The sequence below is a fragment of the Humulus lupulus genome, chromosome 3, assembly GCF_963169125.1.
Source record: "Humulus lupulus chromosome 3, drHumLupu1.1, whole genome shotgun sequence".
Lineage (NCBI taxonomy): Eukaryota > Viridiplantae > Streptophyta > Magnoliopsida > Rosales > Cannabaceae > Humulus > Humulus lupulus.
The window spans coordinates 280,738,068-280,747,964 of NC_084795.1; positions in this window are offsets into that span (position 1 = coordinate 280,738,068).

Sequence of the window (9,897 nt, forward strand, 5' to 3'; positions counted from 1 at the left end):
TGAAAATCTGGTTAAACAAGAAGCCTTGTTACAAGAAGAGAATAGTGGGAACTTCACAATGCCGGAATGCCAGATATTAAGGTACAAGGGTAGGGTTTGTGTGCCTAGCGACCAAGAGGTCAAGGATAAGATTCTTGAAGAAGCACACACAACACCTTACTCGTTGCACCCTGGCACAACAAAGATGTATCAAGATCTTAAGTCCATGTATTGGTGGCCGGGAATGAAGAGGGACATAGCCGAGTACATAGCCAAGTGCTTGGTTTGTCAACAAGTGAAAGCAGAACACCAAAGACCCGGTGGGTTACTACAACCGTTATCAATACCAGTATGGAAATGGAAAGATATCGCTATGGACTTCGCGGTTGGTATACCAGTGACTACAGAGCATCAGAATGCAGTTTGGGTGGTTGTGGACCACCTTACTAAGTTAGCTCATTTTATTCCGGTGAAAATGACGTACACTATGGATCAATTTGCAAGGCTGTACATGAAAGAGATAATCAGACTGCATGGTGTACCAGTATCTATAGTTTCAGACAGAGGCCCGAGGTTCACATCAGGTTTCTGGGAAAGCTTGCAAGAGGCAATGGGTACGAAGTTGAAACTCAGCACAGCCTTTCACCCGCAAACAGACGGGCAGTTAGAAAGAACCATCCAAATACTGTAGGATATGCTGCGAGCCTGCACCTTAGAATTCAAGGGTTCTTGGAAGGAGTACTCATACCACATGGAATTTGCGTACAATAATAGTTACCAAACAACCATCAGAATGGCCCCATACGAGATGCTTTATGGCAGGAAGTGTCGCTCACCCTTACATTGGGATGAGATAGGAGAGAGGCGACTAGCTGGGCCAGAACTGGTGCTTGAGGCTACGAGTGCTATAGAAAGAATAAGAAATCATATGCTCATAGCTCAGAGTAGACAACAGAGTTATGCTAATGCCAAAAGGCGGGACATCGAGTTCGAGATGGGAAACAAAGTCTTCTTGAAAGTCCTGCCAACAAAATGTGTTAAGAGGTTTGGGAAAAAGGGGAAGTTAAGTCCCTGATATGTAGGTCCTTTTGAGATTCTCGAGAGGATGGGACCAGTTGCTTACCGCTTAGCCCTACCTCCCGCGTTGGCTAATACCCACAATGTGTTTTATGTCTCCATGCTCAGAAAGTATGTGTCTGATCAGTCCCATGTGCTTAGTTACGAACCGCTAGAGCTACAACCAGACCTAAGTTATGAAGTTAAACCAATTAAGATACTGGAACGAGGAATCAAAGAGTTGAGAACTAAAAGGATACCCCTAGTTAAAGTCATGTGGAGCAATAGCGCAGTTGAAGAAGCTACTTGGGAGCTGGAGGATGACATGCGCGAGAAGTATCCCGAGATGTTTGAGTAAGAAAAATTTCGATGACGAAATTCTTTTAAGGTGGGAAGGGTGTAATAACCCGGATTTTTTTTATTTTATTTATTGTGTTTTATGTAAACATTTTTCTGTGAATTTTTTTTTATTAAGAGTGAGTAATAATTAAAATAATATTGGGTGAATATTATTTTAATTAAAGAAGTGTGAATTGATCGCTGTAGACCATAGTGTGGGGACTTAGATGTGAAATAGATCTAAGATAGACATCTTATTCAAAGAGTTTAAGTATATGATTTTATGTGTTTGGAATCCACATAAAATCTTAGAATCATTTTAGACTATGATTTTGTGACTTATTCACTAAGAGTCTATGAATAATTCATGAGGAATTTTATAGGATTAAAATCATGATTTTATGTTGAAAGGACTCACATAAAATCATAGATATAATTTTATACCAAAGTTGCATTAGTTAATGCTTAGACCATAGTTGATTTTAATTATTTTAAGCTATATGGTTTTAATGCATTATTGTGGGTAAGATGCAAAGAATGTTTCAGATGGGTATAGAGTATAGTCTAGTAATGTTTGGGTACCTAAAGGATGGGGATGAGTTACCCTCACATGTGACTTTTTAGCACATGTATAAATATAAATATATATTCTTATGTTTCTCAAGTAAGTTTTTCACACACAAACTTGGTGGGAAATTTTGAATGAATCTTGGGAGGTTATTTGAGGGTTGTTGAGAGGGAGTTGAAGCCACTTTCTCTTATTTGGTTTCAGCCATCCTCATATTGAAGCAAGAACCGAGAGGGAAGAAGGAAAGGAAGAAGTGCACGGTGCACTTGTGGTGTGTACGTTCGGGTTCAAGGAGATAAGAGCAAGGTGAGTTATTTCTTTGGTTTTTCTTTGAGTTACAGATCTTAGACATGTCCTTAGAATCTCTGTATTGATTGTAGAAGGAAGCAAAGAAAGAGGAGAGAGTTTCACCCAAGTTTCGGAAACTTTGGTCGGAAATCCGAACTAGTGTAAGTGTCTTCGGTTTTCTCTTAGTTCCTTGCATAAAACTCATGATGAACGGTTTGTATGTGTTCATAGTGTTGAGGACTATAGGAAAGGGCAGAAGAAATCACCAGGAACCGGCCACAGAAACGGTTTCGATTTCGTTTCCTTAAAAGTTGGGATTAATTTCCTAGTTGTTTTACATGGTTTAAATCAGCACTTTGTGTCTAGAAACATTCCTTAAGGTGTTGGGGATGATTTAATAGGAAAAGATCTTGATTTTGGGGATAATTTGGTGGTGGTTAGTGCTTGGTAGGTGGCTGTCATGAAAAGGGACAACACCATTTGTTGCCGGCGTTAATGGTGGAGGCCGGTGGTGGTGGTGATGGTGGTGGCTGAAGTGATGATCATGGTGGTGATGAGGATGAAGTCGTGGTTGCCATGGTGAGGGACCTTGGGTCCAAGCATAGTCGGGTTGGTCATGGAGGCTGCCGTGGGTGAGGGAGTCCATATTCAGGTGGTCACATGCATGAGCATGCATGTTTTGAACTGGTTACTAATGGTTACCAATTTGTAACCAAAGGGGACAAAAAGTGGTATATGGTCCCGAAACTTTAGAAAGTTACTGCAAGTCTTGGGATTAGGTATTCTAAGATCAAAATCTGATTATTGAGAATGAAGGATAAAAATTCCCTAGTTAATTGTCCAAGTATAATAATTTACAAGCTGGGCTCGAGAATTATTATGTAAGCTTTAAGAAAAATTCTAGGTTTGGGATTTAGTTTCAAAGTTTAGATTTGATGACTTAGAATCTACGAAATATTTTAGGAAGTACAATATTACCGATATTAAGTCTCAAGACCAAGAGTTGGGCTCGGGGCTCGTGAATTGGACTCGAGCATCGGAAAACATAATTTTAAGAAATAATTGGAGTTTTGACTTGAAATTTCGAACATGGCCTAGAATAAAATTATTATTGGAAATAATAATTTTCTAAGTGGAGTTTGGGATTCTGAGAGGGATATTATGGTCATTTTACCCCAAGGACTCGGGATTGGGCCAAGGTTGGGAATTTCAGTTTTGATTTTTTTAAAATTCCCTTATATATTTTAGAATCTTAGTAAGCATAAACTAAGACATATTGTCCCAATATGATTATAGGGTCTAAACGCGATCGGAAATACTCACAAAGACATAATTCACGAAAGCTAAGGACAAAAGATAAGGAAGTATACACCAAGAGTAACTTAGCTTGTTGTGATCTTAGTGAATTGTTTGCATGTTTGTTTACTGCTGGTTAAATTCTAGTTGCTATATATATGTGTGATTATATGGCTGGATGCGCATGATAGTACCCATCCATCGGGTTTGAATGTGCTTAGTGCAGTAAAGTTATCATGAATGCATGTGCAATGTTTGTGACTGTCAAGGGAAACCTTGTGAGGGTGGACCCCATGCAGCCGTGTAGTGGGGTTAGCCGTCCAGTCAATAAAGTCATCGGGTTTTAGCGGAGTATACCCCTTTGGCACGGGAGGTGATTATTCTTTGGGCCGCGGAGGCCACTCGGGGATCATGACCCCACAGATAACTCGATGGCTCAGTACAAGGCCTTGTGGGGGCGGATCCCCATGCAGCCGTACAGTGGGGTTATCCGCCAAGTCAGTAAAGTCATCGTGTTTTAGCGGAGTGTACCCCTTTGGTACGGGAGGTGAGTATTCTCTGGGCCGTGGAGGCCACACTGGGATTAAAACCCCAACAAATAACACGATGAATTATTTATATGATTTCAGTATGTTACGCAACACTTTGACTTATGTGAATATGCTAGACGTGTTGCTCAGTTTGCAGGTTGTAGATATGCATTTCTGTTATGCAAAGTTTGTTTTAGATAGTAGAATCATGAGTTGTAGCTAGCTTCCTTGCTGAGCGTTATAGCTCATCAGTTACTCTGTGTGTGTAGGTAAGGGCAAAGCTTAAGGAGCAGTGCAATGAGCTGGAGGGGATTCTGTCTGAAGTACACATACTGTGAAACAACCGACCTGTGGGGTTGTCAGGGTTCTCTTAAGTTTTCCGCTAAGTCCAGTAACAGTTTTATCAATTTCATGTTTTCTAGTTTATTTAAAGAAAGCCATGTGGCTACAGACTATTTCTTAAGTTACGTTTAACTACATTTTGTTTTTGAAACTATGGGATCCCATCCAAATCCTATTTTATTTCAAAGTACTCCAATGTAAAATTTTCTAAAGTTTATTTAGTTTTTTTAACGTCCGATTTTTACCAAAGTAGACCATAAGGGTCTAGTTGACCCCGGATAGTCGTAGTCGCGTTTCAGTAGGTCTAGTTAAGAAAATTCAGGTCGTTACACCCCAGTCACACCAGGAGCAAGCGCCGCGGCGCCCAGCGAAGGCAAAAAGTCTCCACCTGCTTCTTCGAGCTAGAGTCGCGGCCCCCAACCCAGAACCATCCCCAAACACGGTTTTCAACTTCCCAAATCCTCCAAAAATATGCCTAAACATTCCCAAATCATCAAATCAAAGTTCCCAAGCTTCCCAATTTCCCAAAACCATCAAAACCCAAGGCTCAATCGAACCAAAAACTCAACGATTTACAAAATCTAATTCAAAGCTTAGAAACTCGAAAAACTCAAAACTTAAACTTTGGTTACCTTCGATTGGGTTGTTTTTCGTCAAATCCTTCGGTTAAGAAGCTTCTAATCTTTCCTAGGATCGCTATGCCTCGATCCTCGCTTGATTCCGACTCCTAGAACTCAAGATTTCTTCAAAAAGGCTCAAATGGTAAAACGAACTAACGAAAGGGAGAATGAGAGGTTTTCTAACATACGTTCTATCTGATAAGCTACTTCAAGCTTAAGTAACCTCAAATAAAACCTAGTGCTCGGGACCCCGAAAATACCCCCGGGGACATTATAGTCAAAACTTACAGAATTTCATCATGATCTCAAATATTCCCAATTTATCATCAAATAAACATTCCTATTACCCAATAATTGAACCCGTTATGATAAAACCGCTAATCCATTATATATGAACGTCTCATGCCGAATAGCTCGAATATATCTCCATAATAATGGAATCTCATTCACAAATCAGCATACGCACCCAAATACACAAATATACCCTTAACGGGCCAAATTATCAAAATATCATAATATTCAAATGTGGACCCACATGCACGCATATAACATCATATCATAATATAATTCACATATACATGCATATTATCAATTAATGGCATAATTAAGCAAGTATGGCCCCCCTGGCCTACTATTCCCACCATTAAACCACATCGGAGATTTCGGGGCATTACAACTATCCCCTCCTTATAGAAATTGCGTCCTCGAAATTTACCTGAACAACTCGGGAAACTGACTCTACATATCTGACTCCAGCTCCCAGGTCGCTTCCTCGACCTTGCTATTCCTCCACAATACCTTAACCAAAGGTATCGTCTTGTTCCTGAGGACTTTATCTTTCTTGTCAAGTATCTGAACCGGCTGCTCCTCAAAGGAGAGATCTGGCTCAAGCTCCAGATCTTCATAACTCAAAATATGATTCACATCAGATACATTCCTCGAAGAGCTGATACATGGAACACATTATGCACGGCCGACAACGCCGGAGGCAAAGTCAACCTGTAAGCCACCTGACCAATCCTCTCCAAGATCTCAAATGGACCTACATATCTGGGGCTCAGCTTGCCCTTCTTCCTAACCCTTCTCACCCCTTTCCATGGCGAGACTCTAAGGAAGACATAGTCTCCTACCTGGAACTCCACATTCCTGCGTTTGGGATCTGCATAGCTCTTCTGTCTACTTTGAGAAGTAAGCATTCTAGCTCTAATCTTCTCAATGGCCTCACTGGTCTTCTGAACTGCCTCAGGACCTAAGTATCTCCTTTTACCTGTCTCATCCCAATGAATGGGAGATCTACACTTCCTACCATACAGTATCTCATAAGGTGCAACTCCAATGGTAGACTGATAACTGTTGTTGTAGGAGAACTCTATCAAAGGCAAATACTTACTCCAAGATCCACCAAAGTCCAGCACACATGCTCGCAGCATGTCTTCCAATATCTGGATCGTCCTCTCAGATTGTCCATCTGTCTGAGGATGATAAGCAGTACTGAGCTTCAGTTGTGTCCTCATGGCCTTCTGTAAACTCCCCCAAAACTTGGAAGTAAAAATGGGATCCCGATCTGACACGATCGACCTAGGCGCTCCATGGAGGCGCACGTTCTCTCTCACATAGAGATCTACATACTGGTCAACTGTATAAGTAGTCATCACTGGTAGAAAGTGAGCTGACTTGGTGTAGCGATCCACTATCACCCAAATAGAATCATGCTGACCAACAGTCCTGGGTAAGCCCACCACAAAATCCATCGTGATGTCTTCCCACTTCCACTCTGGGATATCCAGAGGCTGCAATAACCCTGCCGGCCTCTGATGCTCAGCCTTGACCTGTTGACATGTCAAGCACTTAGCCACATACTCCACTACATCCCTATTCATCCCCGGCCACCAATACAACGATCTCACATCCTGATACATCTTTGTGGTGCCTGGATGCAAAGAGTGAGGTGTAGTATGAGATTCATCCAGAATCTCTCGTCTCAAAGCAGTGTCTAACGGAACACATATCCGCCCCTTGTATCTCAACAAGCCCATCTCAGACACTGTATAATCTCTAGATGCTCCAGCCAGAACATCCTCTCTGATCTTGATCAGTTGTGGATCACTCAACTGGCCCTCCTTAATTCTCTCCAACAGCGTAGACTGCAGCGTAATATTAGCCAACTGGCCCACTAGCAACTCTATACCAGCTCTGGTCATATCATCTGCTAACTCTCTGGCTATCAGCCTCACACCATAAATCTGTCCCGGACCCTTCCGGCTTAAAGCATCAGCTACCACGTTGGCTTTTCCTGGATGATACAGAATCTCACAGTCATAATCTTTTACTAACTCCAGCCAACGCCTTTGCCTCATATTCAAATCTTTTTGGGTGAAGAAGTATTTCAGGCTCTTGTGGTCTGTATAGATCTCACATTTCTCTCCATAGAGATAATGCCTCCATATGTTTAAAGCAAAGACCATCGCTGCCAACTCTAAATCATGAGTGGGATATCTCTTTTCATACTCCTTCAACTGATGAGAAGCATAGGCAATTACCCTCTCTGACTGCATTAGAACACAGCCTAAACCTTGATGAGAAGCATTACAATAAATCACAAACTTCTCCTGATATGTCGGAAGACTCAGTAAGGAGCTGTAATCAATCTCTGCTTCAGTTCCTGGAAGCTGTTCTCACATTTATCTAACCACACAAATTCCTGGCTCTTGCGTGTCAGCTCAGTCAAAGCACTAGCAATCTTTGAGAACCCTTCCACGAAACGCCTATAATAACCTGCCAATCCAAGGAAACTTCTAACCTTAGAAGCATTCTTTGGCCTTGGCCAATCTCTGGCCGCTTCGATCTTCACTGGATCTACCTTAATCCCCTCCTTACTGACAATATGCTCAAGAAAGGATACCTGAGATAACCAGAACTCACATTTCTTGAATTTCGCAAAGAGCCTGTGTTCCCTCAGTCTCTGTAGAACCAATCTCAAACGATACTCATGTTCTGACTCGGACTGAGAATACACCAGAATATCATCGATGAAGACGGTCACAAACTGGTCCAGATAATCCTTGAACACTCTGTTCATCATATCCATAAAAGCAGCAGGGGCATTAGTCAATCCAAAAGGCATAACTAAGAACTCATAATGCCCATACTTGGTACGAAAAGCAGTCTTCGGTATATCTCCTTCCTTGACCCTCAACTAATGATAACCAGAACGAAGGTCGATCTTTGAGAATACCTTCTTACCTTGCAACTGATTGAACAGATCATTTATCCTTGGCAAAGGATACTTGTTCTTAATTGTCAACTTATTCAGTTCCCTGTAATCAATACACATTTTCAAAGAACCATCCTTCTTCTTTACAAACAGAACTGGCGCACCCCAAGGTGAGAAGCTAGGTCTGATAAAACCTAAATCCAACAGTTCTTGCAACTGCACCTTTAATTCTTTCAACTCAGCTGGGGCCATTCTGTAAGGTGCTCTAGACACTGGCTCCGTCCCTGGTGCCAGTTCTATAACGAACTCAATTTCTCAATGCGGTGGCAACCCTGGCAAATCTTCTGGAAACACATCCAGAATTTCACAAACTAACCTGGTATCTTCTGGTCTCACTGGCACGACCTGGATGGTATCAACCACACTGGCCAAGAATCCAATGCAACTTCCTTGCAATAAATCCCTAGCCCTCAATACATAAATCATAGGTATGCGAGGTCCATGCACAGCACCAACAAACACAAAAGGATCCTCACCTTCAGGCTCAAAGGTGACCATCTTCCTTCTACAATCAATAGTTGCCCCATACTTTGCCAACCAGTCCATACCTAATATCATATCAAAGTCAGTCATAACCAACTCTATCAAATCCACTGATAACTCTCTGCCTTCCACTGTCACTGGCAAAGATCTGACCCATCTCCTGGATACCACTAACTCTCCAGTGGGTAACAAAGTACCAAACCCCACAGCATAAAAATCACAAGATCTACACAGTCTATCAATAACACTACTAGCAACAAAAGAATGTGTAGCACCAGAATCAATCAACACATTATAAGGGATTCCAGCACTAAGAAGCTGACCTGTAACAACTGAGGGAGAAGCCTCAGCTTCTGCTTGAGTCAAAGCGATCACTCGAGCTGGGGCCGAGCTATCTGCCTTGCTGAGTTCTTCTTTTCTTTCCTTAGGGCAATCCTTTTTAAGATGACCCACTGCTCCACACAAGAAGCAGGCCTTTGCCCTACACTCTCCCAAGTGATGCCTCTTGCATCTAGGGCACTCGGGATAAGACTTCCAGGCTTCACTACCACCTGGACGACCCATAGAAATACCACGGGGCCGCCTATCAGGACCTGGAACTAGGAAGGTGTCAGGAACCTTCCTCTTCTGATCACTGGGGCCTCCACCCCTACCTGAACCCACAAATGGAGGACCTAGCCTCCTAAATTCCTTTCTGGCTGCACTATCACGGCAGATTCTGTTCTTTGCACTCTCAGCTGTGAGTGCCTTCTCAACCACCTGTGCATAGGTAGTAACCCCAGCCACAGTGGTAATACGTACATTACGGGCTAATCTGCGCTGTAGCCCCTGCAAAAATCACTCTCTCCTGGTCCCATTAGTGGGCACCAGCTCCATGGCAAACTTTTCCAAACGATCAAATTTTAAGGCATACTCAGTGACTAATAAGTTCCCCTGAAGTAGCCTAATAAACTCCTCAGCCTTTGCCACCCTGATGGCATCATTATAATATTTTTCATTGAACAGAGTCTGAAACTCTTCCCAAGTCAGGGCATTCACATTCTTGGTCTGGGTAATTACTTCCCACCAAATCCGGGCATCCTCCCGAAACATATAAGTGGCACAAGCCACCCTCTTAATACC